The sequence below is a fragment of the Notolepis coatsorum genome (assembly GCF_963971535.1).
Source record: "Notolepis coatsorum genome assembly, chromosome: 7".
Classification (NCBI taxonomy): domain Eukaryota; kingdom Metazoa; phylum Chordata; class Actinopteri; order Aulopiformes; family Paralepididae; genus Notolepis; species Notolepis coatsorum.
Genome location: NC_140171.1, coordinates 16,311,874 through 16,329,467, shown reverse-complemented (window position 1 = coordinate 16,329,467; position 17,594 = coordinate 16,311,874). Strand labels below are relative to the sequence as shown.

The 17,594-nt window shown below is 41.0% G+C and overlaps 1 long non-coding RNA gene across 1 annotated transcript; it reads left to right on the top strand.

Annotated features, from left to right (window-relative positions):
- Positions 1-2,640: 2,640 nt before the first annotated feature.
- On the top strand, positions 2,641-10,983 carry LOC311231436. The gene is made up of 3 exons (XR_014619869.1): positions 2,641-2,979; positions 7,914-8,485; positions 8,689-10,983. It is a non-coding gene; the product is annotated as an uncharacterized lncRNA (long non-coding RNA).
- Positions 10,984-17,594: the final 6,611 nt, after the last annotated feature.

The window sequence follows — 17,594 nt, the reverse complement described above, 5'->3', positions numbered from 1 at the left end:
TTGTTTTAGATATCTACAGTATATATGTAGTTGTTTGTTAGTTTTAAGATAGATAATCAAGAAAAGGTTGCCAAATGTCTTTAAATGTGCTGGGTTGCCCTGCGTTCTCATAGCGTATTCTCTCCATGTGTAGCATATTAATGAGTTCTGTCAACCAGGTTTGGAAAAGTGGTACTGTTTCTTTGTTCCACAGCATTAAAATGCATTTCTTTGCAATTACCATGCCATACTGTATAGTCTGTATCTCAGAGTAATTGAGTGTTGTCATATTATGTGACCAGGCAGCCAAAGATAGCCACTATTGGGTCTGGGGGAAAGTCATGGGTGTAGATGTTTGAGTAGCATTGGAACACCTCACTCCAGAACCTATGGAGCTTCGGGCAAAACCAGAAGAGGTGACCCAGTGAGCCCTCAGCAGATTTACATCTGGTACAGAGTGGTGAGACTGAGGGGTATATTGAGTGCAATCTTGTACAAGAATAATGAAGTCTATGCATCACCTTAAATTGAATTAACTGATGTCTGGAATTAATAGAACAAGAGTGGATACTGCGGAAGCCCTCATCCCAGGTGTCTATTGGAATGTCCACCTGAATATCTCTCTCCCAGGACCTCCTCAAGCATTGTGTGTAGATGGAATATAGTGTTCTGTAAATGAGTCTACAAACTTGGATATCAGGCCTTTGGTATTGGGCTCTGTATTCATAAGGGAGCAAATACTGCTGCATGGTCATGCTGGACCTACAAAAGGCCTTCGACACTGTCAATCACACCATTCTGATTGACAAGCTAAAAGCAATTGGTTTTGATAGTCTATCAGTGAGCTGGATACAATCCTACCTGGAGGGGAGAGAACAGATGGTGGAGGTAAACGGTACCCTATCCCCCCCCTCACAGTGAGCTGTGGTGTTCCACAAGGAAGCATACTAGGACCGCTACTATTCCTAATTTATGCAAATGACATGTCGTCAGCTTGTGACTGCAACTTGTTCCTGTTTGTGGACGACTCAGCCCTGCTGGTCTCTGACAAGAACAAGTTACAGGTTGAAAAAGCCCTCAGCTCGGAACTAGGCAAAATCTGCATATGGCTCGCAGACAACAAACTATCATTACACATGGGCAAAACAGAGTCCATTCTCTTCGGTTCAAATAACAAACTCAGCAAGACCGACGGCTTCTCAGTTACAGTGGGTGACAACATTGTCACAAGGAAAGATGAAATTACCTACATGGGTTCCATCCTAGAGGCTAATCTTTCCTGTGACAAAATGGCATCCAATGTAATAAAAAAAGTCAACCAACGAACTCGATTCTTGTACTGGATCTCCTCTCTGGTAAACAAGAATACCCTGAAGACTCTGGCAGGAGCACTCATTCAAGGGTACTACGACTATGCTTGCACCTCATGGTACCAAAGCACCTCAAAGGCACTAAAAAACAAATTACAAACATCTCAAAACAAACTAGTCAGACTACTGCTTGACCTGACTCCTAGAACCCACCTCACCCCTGCCCACTTTGACAACCTAGGATGGCTTAGAGTAGACGACAGAGTACAGCAACTTGCAATGGGCCTGGTCTACAAGATACACTACACGACCAAGCTACCCATGTACATGTCAAAATACTTCCCAAAGGTCAGTGAATACCACGATCACAACACCAGAGGGAGTTCCACAAATCATGTGAAACCCAGATTCGGCTCAAACAAGGGACTAAACACGTTTCGCAATTATGCCACATCAATGTGGAACGCACTACCCAAAGCTGTAAAGGAATGTGAATCACTACCCACTTTCAAAAACACTCTCAAAGAACACCTACGGGAGACTGCAATTCGAAACTGGCCCCTACAAATGTCCTAACCCAGTTGTACAGTAAATGACCAAGTATGGCTTTGTCAGTATTCCAATGTACAGTGTGTCTCCCCCCCCCCCTACCCAACCCCCCCCCCCCCCCCCCCCCCCCCCACCTCCAATGTACAGCCCCCCACCCACCCACCCAACCCTACCCCACCTACCCAACCTCCTCCAATGTACAGTTTCTACGTCAAATGTATATACACTCTTTTTCTGGACACTTTTTGTATCACAAACAGTACTGTATTTGCAAATCTGGTACGTCATAAATGTATAGATGTAGCAGTACTGTCCAGCTGTATGTCATGTGTGTCATTTATGTTATGATGAATTGAAAATGGGGGACCCTGATGTAAACAAGACGAAAGTCTTTCTCTGGTCTGCATCCCCTTAACAATTGTATGTATTGAGCTGTACTGTACTGTACCCATTCTGCAATCTGTTAATACACTTTTCAATCAATCAATCAATCAGGTTTTTTTCATGACGACAACGAGAAGTGACGTCACGTTATTGAAGACCACGTGACGCCAACGCTACTAAATAGTTAATTATATATCGTTGACCACAACTAAGGACACGAAAATGTAATTTACAAAAACCAGGACGAAATTTCTCTTCATGTATGTTCATATTGTTGACTAAAACAAGACGAGACAAAATAATTATAACTTTTTGAATTATTATTTCAGTATTTCCGTTTCCGGCTGTGACGTAGGTCTCTGCAGCAGGCAGGGGACGCAGCGCGTGGGGCTTTCATTCTTTCCCTGACACAGCACAAGCACGGAGGTAGAAAGACCAGTAGGTGGTATACTGGAATTATCAAATAGCTCAGCTGAGCCGCCCCCCTCACTCAGTCAGACAATGGCGACCGCGAACCAACAGCAACAGGGTCGTCTCAACAATGATCAATTATCTCGTGGGCTTGGAAGAAAACGAAGACCAGACCTCTGGTGGGCATACTTTATATATAGCTCGAAGGACTGACTGAATGTATTGTTGAAAAAAGTGAAACACGAGGAGAGCCCGCTCCGCCCGGGGAGAAATGTGGTCATCGGATGAAGGGAAAAACACCACTAATCTCAGACGCCATCTGAAGACATTCCACAAGGAAATCCAGGTAAATGTAAAAATGCATTAGCACCATATGACTGAGTGAATTTGTGGTGGATTAGCCCGTCTGTTGCTAGCTACTCACAGGGCCCGGGGTTGGCTCACGAAGTATAAGTACGCTTAAGGCGAGACACTACAGGTGAATAGGGTAAAAGATTTAACTAATAGATATCACAATGAAACTTCCCCAGTTGATTACTTATATTAAGACGAGACTTTTTTGTATTACAAGTTTTCTGATTGTATGTTTAAATATGCAAATGAGGCATGCTCTACTTAAATATGCAATAATTTGCATATAATTCCAGGACAGAAATCTGAACATTGGATAAAGCCATTTTCAAAATTAGTTTCATTTTGTTGACGTATTAGAGCCAAAGGTTATTACAGAGGGGATTTTGGATCTCTTTTTATCACTCCATAAATCAGAAAATACTCCATTCAGTCAATTTTTATGGTAAAATTCCATATTTCGCCATGTTTTTAGGAATAAAATGTGATATAAATCAGGGTATGAATGCGATATCAACGAACCCTTATGTAAATACCTTCAGAACATAGATATGAATAGAACTGGAAGGTTTGGTGTATGAGTGTTACTGAAGTGGATATTTCTGGCTCAGAGTATGAGGAAAAACTCTTAAAACTCATTTTTGGGAAAACACCTTCAAAGTTCTGTATTGTAAAATGCCATACTTTTTTTTTGAAACAGATATTTACAAACACAATACCTAATCAAACCATTAGTAATAGACAACCTAAACACATGCCTGATAACTGAATAATAATAATGATGTTATTGAACTGAACAGAACTACACACAGGCTACAAACAGTGTAGTACCCCCCCTAATAGGCAAAAATATTTGAATAGATATCACTATGTAACTTTCCCAGTTGGTTATGTACATATAAACTAAGAAAAAATATATTGCAAGTTTTCAGAATTTTATGTTTATATATGCAAATGAGGCACTTCCCCATTAAATATGTGCACATTTATGGATGCAATAAGGCAAAATGAAGTAAAATAAACAACTAAATGTGTGTTATTGATGTTTTATTGTCACTAGTTTCATAGAAGACATGTTTAGGAAGCTAAATATAACAATCTCAAAATCAACAAAAAAAGTATATTTGCCTATTCACCTGCAGTGTCTCCCCTTAAACCTAGCTAACGTACACCCTGTGACTAAATGTAAAAATGCATTAGCACCATATGAGTATGACTTGAGTGAATTTGTATGGACTAGTATATATCATGGAGCCATTTGTGGTGGATTAGCCCGTCTGTTGCTAGCTAGTAGATGTAGTGGTGATCCCCAGGATATATAATTAATAGTTGTGTGTGTGCAGGGGAGGAAACTAACTTTTTGGCTTACCAGCCAACTGGCGAGTATCTGATTTTTTTTACCAACCAAACAGATTTTTTACCAGACAAAAAAAATCGCTAATTGTGATAATTACTTCTTTGTATGTCAAGCCGTGTCAATGTTGTGTATGCATCTGGGTAGGCACACTGTGCCTTTAAGACAGCACGGTGGTCTTACGACAGTGCTGTGAAGTACCGTCAAGTGTTGTGGTAACGTCAGTTGGGTTGGTGTGCTGTTGTGCACAGTGCACTGGTTGAGCTAGCCCCTTTCGTGACTGCGATGTGCAAGCCAGGGGCTTTTGAGCATGAAATAAAATGTCTAACCTTACGTCGTAGTCCGGTGCTTTTTTGGAAACATTATAGTCATAACAGATACACCTAGCTGGCTGCTTTGAGCACACGGGGCTAACGTTAGCTAGCAAGCAGCTATAGCTAAAAACGCTAACTAGAAGCTAACCACTGTATACAGTTCCAGTAGACTAACATTACACCTCTGTGATTTAAATGTGTCCTTAGTAACTTATACTCGAGGGTTGTACTAGGGTTGGATGCAGTTCCCCGTTGGTCAGTCTGTCTGTTTTCCATCTTCTGCTGTGTTTAACGTTATCTGTTTGAGAGTGCTCCTGATGGCTAGCCTAGTACCGCGGGACTTTTATTATTATATGTCCGCGGGTTGGCCAGTACTCCGCAAACGTTTATTAAACATTATATGTCCGCGGGTGGTCTTGTGCAGTGCTCTCGTGGCACTGTCAACTAAAGCGAACACTCGGAAGACGCGCACCGTTTGCCAGTGCAGTGATTGCAGAATGTTTAATTTTTTTGTATACTCGCCAGCAGGGGAGGAAACAAACTTTTTGGCTTACCAGCCAACTGGCGGGTATCTGATTTTTTTTACCAGCCAAACGTAAAAAATACCAGCATTTGGCCAGTAAAGTGGCCTAATTTCCTCCCCTGTTGTGTGTGTTGAGGAAGGGGAAAGAGCTGTGAGAGAGGTGGGGTGTGTGATTACTCAGCTCTTGTGTGGGTGAATGTAACAAGTTCCTAACGTTGGGAGGGAAACCAGCTACATTTCCCAATTGGCAAAGACAAGGTAGTTGTGGTAGTTGTGAACAAACTTTCTGACATATACAGTGAATACGGTCTCAGATCCTTTCAAGAGCTCAAACAAATCTATAATGTCCCTAGTACATCCTTTTTTTATTTACAGTTGCGCACTGCAATGCGCACTTATGGTGTCCCATGGAATCAGCCTTTACCAGTTCATCCTTTAATGATTATAGTGAGTGGCATAAATGTTAAAAATGGTTTTGTTTCTGGGTTATATAATAAAATACAAGTAAAACTAAACGGAACTACAGGTAATACCACTGTCTGGAACATAGATTTAAAGGATTACAACGCCTGCATAAATTGGCAGAATGTATGGGATAATATTCCGTTAACCTCTCGTAATTATAATAATCAATTAACTTATTACAAACTGATACAAAGATTTTATCTGTCACCCAGGAAACTGTCAAATAAAATTTATGTCCGCAAAAAGTCATAGGAACATACATACATATAAGTACTCGCTTTTTGGGCCAAGGTTGCGTTATTTCTCACTAATATAACGGAGATAAACGTACCTTGTTTTGCCACACATTTTATTATTAAACGATGATTCATATATAAAAATCACAACTGCAAGCAGGCAGGCTACACAGTATATGACTATACTGACGGACAATCTATATACTGAAAAGACACTTTTTTATGCCACTGGGAATTAATATGAAATGCTGATGTGAATGTCTCTTTCCTCTGAACTAAAAAAAAAATTTATACAGAAAGAGGTATTATTTACATGAATTAATATTTAGTAGTAAGGCTTGAAAGAAAAGAGCTATTGTTATTTATAGGTTGCTTTTTAAGTTATTTTCTTGTGATTTGTCAGATGACTAAGCATAATAAAGCATGTTGAGTAACTTTGGTTATAGAGATATAATTGTTATATAAATAATAATTGTATATCCATAGTTGGTTACAGAGGAGGCATACTTTAAATATATTAAAATTATAAGGCATATCTTTGAGTCAACTTTAAGTATCTTGAGGCTGTGGGCACCGTCCTCTTTTTTGGAAATCACAATATGGTCACCAGGGACCGAAACTAAAGCCCGCCGCCCGCCAGGGGCGGTCTGTTTTTACCTTTGGCGCATGACACTTAGAGGGCTGCCCGCCGTGTGGCGTGTAGACGTGTAGTTCATAAGCAGGCCCCTAAAAATATTTGTATGCGAACGGTAAAAATCAATTACGCGCACGCTGTGCGAATACAGATTATAGCCTCTCTCGTCTTTTTTTTCCTCCGCTGCGAGATCGTTAAAAAACTACAAGTCCCACATTGCACTCAAGCCAACGGTCCAATCACAGTAGAGTGAAGTGACTGGTTTCATGGGAAATAAAGCAAATGACCAATCGGAAGCTCTAATTTTTCTTGTTTACTTCCTGAAACTCCGCGATCAGGGCTCTCGTTTTCCGAGACACCAACTTATTATAGTCTCTCTTACCAATAGCAATAGATTTTAGAACACCTAGATTTATCGATAGCAATAGTAATATAACGTTAATGCAACAAAACGAATGCCTTGCTTTGTTAATCATAACGTTGATGCAGTATGTCGGTGTGTTGGCTGTAACGGACATGACAATAACATAACGTGTACACATTAAAATTGCGATAATCTATTCTAACATTTTCAAATCGATGCAGTTGAATTTCCCCCTTAGGATCGATGCATTGTTACACCCCTACACCAAAGTCACTGGCCCACTGTGTATCTGTGTGTATAATAACTTGGCTAGCGTTATCAACAGCAGAGGTGGGCAATGGGTCCAGCTGCAGCACCGGAGTGCAAGCGATGTGATGTAATTGGCAGACTCGACTGTCAATCAATGGTCTACCTGACACGCAAACTCAAACAATGTTTCTGTACTGGAGGTGTGATTGATTGATTGATTGAAAACTTTATTAACAGATTGCAGAATGGGTACAATACAGTACAGCTCAATACACACAATTGTTAAGGGGATGCAGACCAGAGAAAGACTTTCGTCTTGTTTACATCAGGGTCCCCCATTTCAATTAATCAGGAAAGTGTACAGTAGGAAAGTGTACAGTATTTCAATAGGCAACCCTGAAAGGATTATTTTTCTAGAAGAGCAACACAGCCAAAACAGACAGTGGAGCTGTTTGCAGATAGCAAGCATTTTGACTTATTGCGTGGTGGCGATGTCTCGCAGATAATACAACTACAAGTATGATTATATAATATATATTTTATTTTAAAAAAAAGTTGTATATATAAAATATATATTGGCAGGTAAGAAATATGCTTGGCGGGTAGACTCTTCCCATCTACCCGCCACTGGCCGGTGAGTCAAACAGTTAATTTCGCTCCCTGACATTGGTCACCCTAGAATATACAGTCTCAGCCCAGTTACTACTATGTAACCTCTGACCTATAGTGGAAGAGTTAGACTTTTCAGAAGTTGCATATTCTGTTCTGACTTTATTTATTCCTGTCTTAGATTGCAGATGTGAAGAAACCCAAGACACTACAGCCAAAGCCTCCATCCACAGGTGATTTCTTTGGCGCCTTGTACAAACAGAACTCCCTCAAGCAACTAAGCAGAGAGGAGGCAGTCGCCGCCTGGATCAGCCGCACGGCACTCCCTGCACGTACAGTGGAAGATGACGATTTCATAATGATGTTGCGAACATTTGATAAAAGGTTCAGAGTGCCAAAAAAGACTAAAACAAAGTATGTGGAACAACGAGAAAAATGCAGGCACAAGGTTGTCCATGGCACGCAAAGTAACCAGAGGATAATAAGCCTGAACATATTCTCCTGAACCTAAAGGAAATGGTTCACCCCCACACTGCTCAAGCTATAAGTGCGCTTGTGGAGGAGTGCATAGAAGCCTGGGGGATCCCAAAAGAGAAAATCCTCACGAGGATCACTGACAATGGCAGCAACATGGTGGCTGCGTTCCCGTTCCGTACTGCAGAAGAGGCCACAACTTCTGAGGAGTTGGACTGAGGATGACATTGACGAGAACAACAACGATGTGCTGCAGGAAGGAGAGGATGACATTGACGGGTCAGTCTGCTTGAAGTTGAAATAATTCTATATTCATTCGAATAATAATAAATAGGTAACTGCCTGGTTATAATTGAATTTCATTTACATAATAAATAAGTTAATACGTTAAAAGGTTAAACATTGTAAATTGAATAAATAAGTTAAAAAGAATTAATGGATTGAACTATGCATTTGTATTTTTTCTTATCTCCATCATGTAGGGACGACTATGCCTATGGAGCAATGGAGAGGACCCCATGCGTTGTGCACACCCTCCAGCTTGTAGTAAACATGCTGCTGGTGACCTGGTCAACCAGTTCCGCAAATCATCTGTCGCCACAGAGCGCTTGCTGCAGAGGTCTGGTCTCATCCTCATCAAAGACTGGCTCACCAGATGGTCCAGTTGTCACGCCATGATGGTGCGTTGTCTTCAACTCAAGGACCACGTCACAGTGGTAGAGTTGTGACACAGAAGATGCTTTTCAACATGCACAATCGTTTCAGAGTCTTCCTTGACGTCACAGCCGCCAAGTTCTCTCCTCTTGCTGCAGCAGCATGTTTTCTTGACCCCCATGTATCAGCTGAGACCCTTATTGAGAATGAAGACGAGGGAATGCAGGATCTTCTACGAAAGGCAGAAGACTACATTGCTCACAGCATGCCACGAAGAGTGGAAGTGCGAGTGGAGCAGGTGACCGATGAGGAGTAACTGGAAAACGTGGCTTCAGGAGAGACGCCCTCGGCAGAGATTTTCAGTGCCAGTCGTCCAGCAAGGCCAAAGATGCCCAAGACCACTAACATTAGACAGGAGATTCTGAAATACAAAGAAGGGCTGTCCAAATGTGATTTATCATTTTATATGTTTATGCAAGCAGATTGCAATCATATTGCTACTGTGTGTACTATACACTATTGTACTGTACTATTATCTACTCAAGTAAGTTCAACTACTACTGTACTGTGTTTGTTTGTTTGTTTACAACACAGACCGTATCCTGTTAGTTAGTGTTTGACACTGTTACTGGCTGCTACGGTTATTTAATATTTCAAATAAATCTCTGCCAGGTGAGCAAGGCAAGAGATAATGTGACTGTCTTAAGTTATTTATCCATTCACAGATCGACAGTGAGTGACTGAGTGCACCCTTCCTGTGTAGTACTTGCCGCAGACTCAGATTCCCCTAGTTTAAAAAATAAATACGCAATTTAAATCAGAATATGTTGACTAGTTCTGACTTCTGACAAGTTTTTTTCCATTGACTAAAAATAGACAAATGTCATCCGTTTTCGTCGACTAAAACAAAAAAGACAAAAACTGACTAAGACTAAAATGCTCAGACATTTAGTTGACAAACTGACTAAACGAAAAATAAATGAAAATGACCAAATATGATAAACGAAAAAGGAGCTCTTGACACATGACTAAGACTAAAACTAAAATGAAAATAGCTGCCAAAATTAACACATTCCTTTTTCCTTCCATTTGAAAAAAATTTGGTCTGATTGTGGTTATGACAGATGGGCGTACAGACCGATGTCTGGTAATTTAAATACTTTTCTGGTCTGGTACCATATTTTCAACGAGTTCTTTATCATAAAGTTGTCTCTTATAGCGGCCCCAAGGGATCTTTTTGTTGCAAAGAGAAGTGCTGGGAGAGAGATACTACTAGAATTCTGTTCTATGGCCAGCCATGTAGTGGTGGTCTCACCAGGGTATGAGTCCTGCCAGTAGACCAGAGCTCTTGCATTGGCTGCCCAGTAGTAGTGTTGAAACAAGGCAAGGCCTCCCATATTTGTAGGCTTGCACAGGTGATTTTTGGAAATACGGTGTGTTTTGCAGTCTCCCGTAGGTGTTCTTTGAGAGTGTTTTTGAAAGTGGGTAATGAATGAATGAAAACGTTTATTTTTGGACATGTTCTCCATATTTCTCCGTCAAACCAAACAATCGTAACAACAAATAAAAAAAACATTAACAAAAAGAAAAGAAAAAAAGAATTATAAACAAAAGGTCAAGAGCAATGTTTGGTTAGCAGACATGTCCAAAAAAGGAGTATGAATGAATGAATGAGAACTTTATTTAACAGATTGCAGAATGGGTACAATACAGTACGGCTCAATACATACAATTGTTAAGGCGATGCAGACCTGAGAAAGACGTTTGTCTTGTTTCCATCAGGGTCCCCCATTTTCAATTCATATAGTAGAGGGAAGCTAAGCTTATTGATCCCTACCCCCTTACATTTATATTTGTTCCTCCATTAAATTTACTAGATATAACATAATTTAGTATATTACAATATAGAATATACTTTTACTTATATTAAAAGATTACAAGAAAAAACTAGAACCAATGAATATGGTACAGCACTAGTACATACACAATATAACAACTATTTATCCTCGATACTCATTTCTGTATTACTTGTTTTCAACATGCGTTTAACCCTGTAGAGGGATTCACTTGCCATTTTGTCGCTGTTGTAGGTTTACAATGAATGAACTTTAAAAACACCTTGTTGATGCTCAAACTCACATCTGTTGAAAATGACCTAAAGTGACATTTTTGAAGTTGCTTCATTGATAAAAACATTCTCACACCCGTTTCTGCCTGAGTATCGACCCACAGTCCCTCGTTTGAGCCGAATCTGGGTTTAACATGATTTGTGGAGCTCCCCCTGGTGTTGTGATCGTGGTATTCACTGACGTGTAGTGTATCTTGTTGTAGACCAGGCCCATTGCAAGTTGCTGTACTCTGACAACCTAGGATGGCTTAGAGTAGACGACAAAGTGGGCAGGGGTGTTGTGTAGAGCTTCTCATAAAAGTCCTTAAAACATTTGTTAATTTCCTCTGGGCTGGTAATGAGGGACCCAGAGCTTGATTTTATCTTATGAATAGCTCTTTTGGCCTGGGTACCTCTCAGCTGATGTGCCAATAATGAGCTTGGTTTATCTGCTAACTCAACTTTTTGTGCTTTAATTTTAATAACATTACAAACCGATATATTCTTTGACAATGGTAGAAAATCGTTGACAGAACTGAACATTGATTGATTGAAAACTTTATTAACAGATTGCAGAATGGGTACAATACAGTACAGCTCAATACACACAATTGTTAAGGGGATGCAGACCAGAGAAAGACTTTCGTCTTGTTTACATCAGGGTCCCCCGTTTTCAATTCATCAGGAATACATTACAACCAGTGATAGTTTTCATTACAACCAGTGTGTTGAGAAAATCATCATTAAGCAAAGTCTGATTGAAACGCCAGGTATATATAGCCTACTGTGGTCTTGAGATTAAAATGTTGTGATATTTGGAGGAGATAATATTGGATGTTAATTTGGAATCCGTTATGAAATAGTTATCTTTGTATATGATTTATGTACTTAAAAAACGTTAGCATAAGATGTTAATTAGTTGACATGCTAACAAGTTAGCTAGTAGTACCCGTCATTGTGGTCACATTAGCACTTAGACACTTTTAAACAGTTTGATTTACTTTAGTTTGATTGAACTTATCAATCAATTCGGACTGATTTAAACTATAAAACAAGTTACATTGGTATTTACTCACGACACAATCAGACAATTTGCAGAAGCGGTCTTCTGTCGTGATGACCAACTGGTTCACTTCTAAGTTCTAACCGAACTACTGATATACAGAGAGTACACCAACGGCTTTTGATATTGGTACCCTCTATTGATGATACAGGTGTGAGGTACACAGTGTCACCACTGAGCGGCGCTATTTCCCAAGCGAAGTCCAGCCCCTTCATTAAAAACATCCTAGGCTGTAACAACTGCATTTCCCCGTCTCTGATTGGCCGCCTGAATGCTTTTTACTGCATTTCCGCGTCTCTGATTGGCCAGGTCATTTCTGGTCATGTGACATGTACGCCCAATCGTGGGACCGCAAGTTTCTACACTGGTTAGGCTGGGCGCTCGTTCGAAGTTGGTTATGGTTAGAGTTTGTCTTAGAGCGTGGCGATAGAACGCCTGCCCTGATTCCGACGGTTAAGCTTAGGCACTCTTTCGAAGTTGGTTAAGGTTAGAGTTTGTCTTATGTGTGTCATTACAACCAGTGTTATAGTGATGTCATGTGTCATTACAATCAGTGTGTTGGTGATGTATTGAGAAAATCTTCCACTCTTCAACATCACTTGTGAGAAATAACAATATAAAGTTTATTATACATTCTGTCAATCACCAGGTGAAGGAAAATAGATCAAAATAATTTAAGATAATAACAATATTAAGCATTCTACTCTGTTCATTCTAATTGAGGCGCAAACCATTCTTTGGTGCATTTGAAATGTGTTCAATTGACAACAGTTGGGATTGGGAAGACTAGTTTCCCCTTCATTAAAAACATCCTTTGTTGACACACAAATACTAATGTTTTTCAGGACATGGTCGAGAATATTAACATTCCATAACAGATGAATGTTGAAAGGTAAGACATGGAAGAACAAGCATAAACTTGGGGACAACAGTTGAATCTTAAAAATACTATCGTACAGATCACTCATTTTGATATGTGGTTCCAATTAAATATTTGTCTTGATATCAAAATCAAATCAAATTTATTTATAAGGCCCGACAACACACGTTAATGTCCCCATGGGCCGTACATGTCTTCTTTAAACAAGTCAAGAAGAAAACATAACAATAAGTCAAGAACAGAACAAGAACACCATAAGGTCCAAACATTTTTAGATGAATGCAAATAAAAGAAAGAATGCAAGCACTCCCAGACATACCCCACGCGAAGGTAAGGAAAAACTCACTAAAACCTAACAATAGGGAAAAAAGCTCCACAGGCAGTGTGGAGGAGAGAAACCTTAGAAGGGCCGTTCAAGGGGGGATCTCCCTTCTTAGATGTTGGTGATAATAGTGTTGCAGACGGACAGTTGGTAAGCATGCACTCATGTGTGTGGTGAAACACAGATGAGTGCATGCAATAGCAACTGTACATTTTGAAAAATTAAAGATAGAGCTAATAGCGATAGCAACTGAACATTTTGAAAGATTAAAGATAGAGTTGATAGCGGATCTATTTGAGGCACAGGGGCGGCGCAAAGAGGGTCACGTCCTCCCCGTTTTAGTCACGATGTGATGTCGTATCAAACCTGTGTTCAATATGCCTCGTGTGGTAGCCATTCCTAGCGTAAACACCATCATAGGTTTCCTGTGTCTGAAAATGTACTTTAACACCTGAATAAATAGCATGAATACTGTGGGTCGATATATCAGGTACCAAGTGACACCAAGGTGTTAAATGTTAGATGGGCCAGACACCATGGAAATATGTATCGTCCAGGTTTAGTTGTTTGTCTTAAAGTTCTTAGTGAGGTTCCAGTTTTTCACAAAATCCACCGTGTTGTTCTTAAAGATGAGAGGTTACTGTTGTTTACATTTGCACTACAAACCGTGTCTCTGGATGACCATTTTATGCATTTAAAGTTGTGTGTACTACAGATGGATGGACCTCATGTAGTTGATGTCAAAGAGCTTTTGTTTTACAAAGCATTCGATATACAGATGTCATACAGTGATGACGATTCAAGCTCATTTATTGTTCCATGCTGTTTCCTGTGATTTAAAAAAGGAAAAGAGAAAATCACTAAGCTCTTGAACTATTGCACTGGGGATGAACACTATTAGTTTTCTTTTATTTCTTTGGGGTGAACAGATGCTGCTGTCACTTTACAGAGGCCAAAATGTAATTGATCGATTACTCTCCCCATGAAGCCTTAATTGAATTCATGGTGATTTCTTTTTTGTTGCATTCCTGAGCCAATAATTTGATGACTGGCTTGAATTATTGGCTCAAGAATGCGACAAACAAACAAATCTCCATGAATTCAAGGATTCATGGCGTGTGTAATTGATAGATAAGTCAAGTTAAGAGTTTTATTGGTCACGGCATCCAAGTATACAATGAAATACGGGTGGTCTTGCCCGCAACGATGTGCAATACAGTAGTAACAACATATAATAGAGTCCAATAAAACAACATTCTGCAATAAACAGGTAACATAGTAGGGCATATCGGTATTTGTACATAAGTTATTTACAGAGCATGGAGGACATGCTAGGTCCTTTGGTAGTGCAATACACTGTTACTGTTACTATACTATTTTTAAAGTGACCTTTCCTTAGTGGCCATAAGTGTGGGCATGTGCAGCATGCGTGTGTGCTTGCTCATGTTAAAGTGGCTGCTAGTGTGTGAGCGTGTACAGCGTGCGTGTCGTGTGTGTGCTCATGTGTGCTTGTGTGTGGAGAGTTCAGTGTTCAAGGCTCTGATGGCCTGGGGGAAGAAGCTGAGCCGAAGTCTCTCTGTCCTAGTAGCTGGGGTTCGCAGGCGTCTGCCTGACCTCAGCAGCTGGAACAGGCTGTTGTTGGGGTGGTGAGGGTCTTTCATTATTCTGCAGGCTCTGGATTTGCACCTCTTGTTGTATAGAACCTGCAGGGGAGGTAGTGCAATACCCGTGGTACGCTCGGCTGAGTGCACCACTCTCTGTAGGGCAGGGGTGCAGTCGTAATATGGGCGGAGGCCAAACGGTATCCTATTATTATGCAAAGTCTAGGCACTTATCACCTAGACTTTGCATAATAATAGGATGCGCGCACTTCGAAGCCCAAACGCCGTTTGACCGCGGTTGCCCAGCACTGCACCACTGCTGTAGGGCCTTCTTGTCCTGTGCCGTGCTGTTTCCATACCAGGCAGTGATGTTTCCAGTCAAGATGCTCTCTACAGCTCCGGAGTAGAAGGACTGGAGTATCTTCCCAGATACTCTGAACTTCCATAACTGTCTCAGGTGGTAGAGGCGCTGCTTCGCCTTTTTTACGACTGAGTCTATGTGTGTTGTCCATGTCAGATCCTCTGAGATGTGGACCCCCAGGTACTTAAAGCTGCTCACCCTGTCCACGGTAGCCCCGTTTATCTTCAGTGGTGTGTGTCTCCTGCTGTCCTCTCCTATAATCCACGATCAGTTCCTTGGTTTTACCAATGTTCAGGAGCAGGCTGTTGTCCTGGCACCAGCGTTCCAGTACCTCAACCTCCTCCCGGTAGGCCTTCTCGTCGTTGTCCGAGATTAGCCCCACCACCACCGTGTCGTCTGCAAACTTCACTATGGAGTTGGAGCTGAACTTGGCCACACAATCGTGTGTGTAGAGTGAGTACAGCAGGGGGCTCAGAACACAGCCCTGCTCAGGGTGATGGTGTTGGATTTCTTTTTTTGGGTGAGCTATCCCTTTTTAAAAGGGTGTACAGATGCTGCTGTCACTTTACAGAGGCCAAAATGTAATTGATCGATTACTCTCCCCATGAAGCCTTAATTGAAGTCATGGTGATTTCTTTTTGTTGCATTCCTGAGCCAATAATTTGATGACTGGCTTGAATTATTGGCTCAGGAATGCGACAAACAAACAAATCTCCATGAATTCAAGGATTCATGGGGTGTGTAATTGATAGATTTCTTTTTTTGGGCGAGCTATCCCTTTTTAAAAGAGTGTACAGATGCTGCTGTCACTTTACAGAGGCCAAAATGTAATTGTCTTTTATTTATGACCTTTTTTCTATCGATTACTCTCCCCATGAAGCCTTGAAGTCATGGTGATTTTTGTATATAATGGAGTTGTTTGCAGAGGGGCTCACTGAATCTAACAATCACGTAGACATATACCAAGTGTGATTAGCAAGAGAGGAATGTTTGTGACAAGTGTAATGTAAAAAGATCACATTAGATTAGGAAGGATCCACACCAAGCAAGTTCTTCCTCAGACTCGTTTTTTTAATATTTTTTTACTATGTTACATTACATTGGGCGTATAGAAACAAAGATCATTTCAAAGTACAAACATATACAGTATGTGACATAGAGGCGCTTTTTGGATGTGTGACATTTTGGATGAGGCTATAGGCTCCATGTTAATAAGCAACTTGGGGTGAACAAATGTCCAACACACCCATGTCTGGTTTCTTTATAACAAACTGAAACGCCTCCTTGTCGACTTCAGTGTTTTAAGTCATCATAGACCTTTAAGTCCAAGGTATTAGGAATTTCAAATTTCTTGGCAACTGAAGACAAAACAAGATTGTACAAGCTTATTGATAAATCTTATTTGATTTATGACCTTTTTTTCTATCGATCGCCCCTTGAAGTCATGATTCTTGTTCACACGCTGTTGTAAAACTGTTTGCATCCCAAAGGATATGCCTGTTGCAAATAAAAGTGCATTGTTAAATACTGATTTCTGCTTTGACCCTGTTTATTTTAAATGTATTATTCCAGAGTAAATTATTATTTAATTCTATATCGAGTGAAATATGATATTCTATATTGAGTGAAATCTATTCTATATTGAGTGAACTACAACTGTTATGGTTTGTAACCGACCCCAATCGCACAACACAAGACAGGTATGAGAGTAAGCCAAAACAGGGCAAATCTTTATTATAGAACAAAGGCGGCACAGTCCCTTTATGGGAGAACACAAAACCACTAGAGTCAAGGAAAACTGGAAAATGCGGCACTGTGCCTTTAAGAGGCGAACAGGCTAAGGGACTAGGGCTAAAGGACAGGGCCAGGGCTAAATGTCAAGGACTAGGACCAGGGGCACTGGAGAGGGGAACAGGGGAGAACACAAAACACTAGAGTCAAGGAAAACTGGAAAATGCGGCACTGTGCCTTTAAGAGGCGAGCAGGCTAAGGGACTAGGGCTAAAGGACAGGGCCAGGGCTAAATGTCAAGGACTAGGACCAGGGGCACTGGAGAGGGGAACAGGGGAGAACACAAAACACTAGAGTCAAGGAAAACTGGAAAATGCGGCACTGTGCCTTTAAGAGGCGAACAGGCTAAGGGACTAGGGCTAAAGGACAGGGCCAGGGCTAAATGTCAAGGACTAGGACCAGGGGCACTGGAGAGGGGAACAGGGGAGAACACAAAACACTAGAGTCAAGGAAATAAGGAAAATGCGGCACTGTGCCTTTAAGAGGCGAACAGGCTAAGGGACAGGGCTAAGTGTCAGGGACAAAGGCTAAGGGTCAGGGCTACGGGCCAGGGCTGCTTACAGGGATGAGGACAGGGTTCCGACGGCGGAGGCCTGGCAAGGGGACAGGG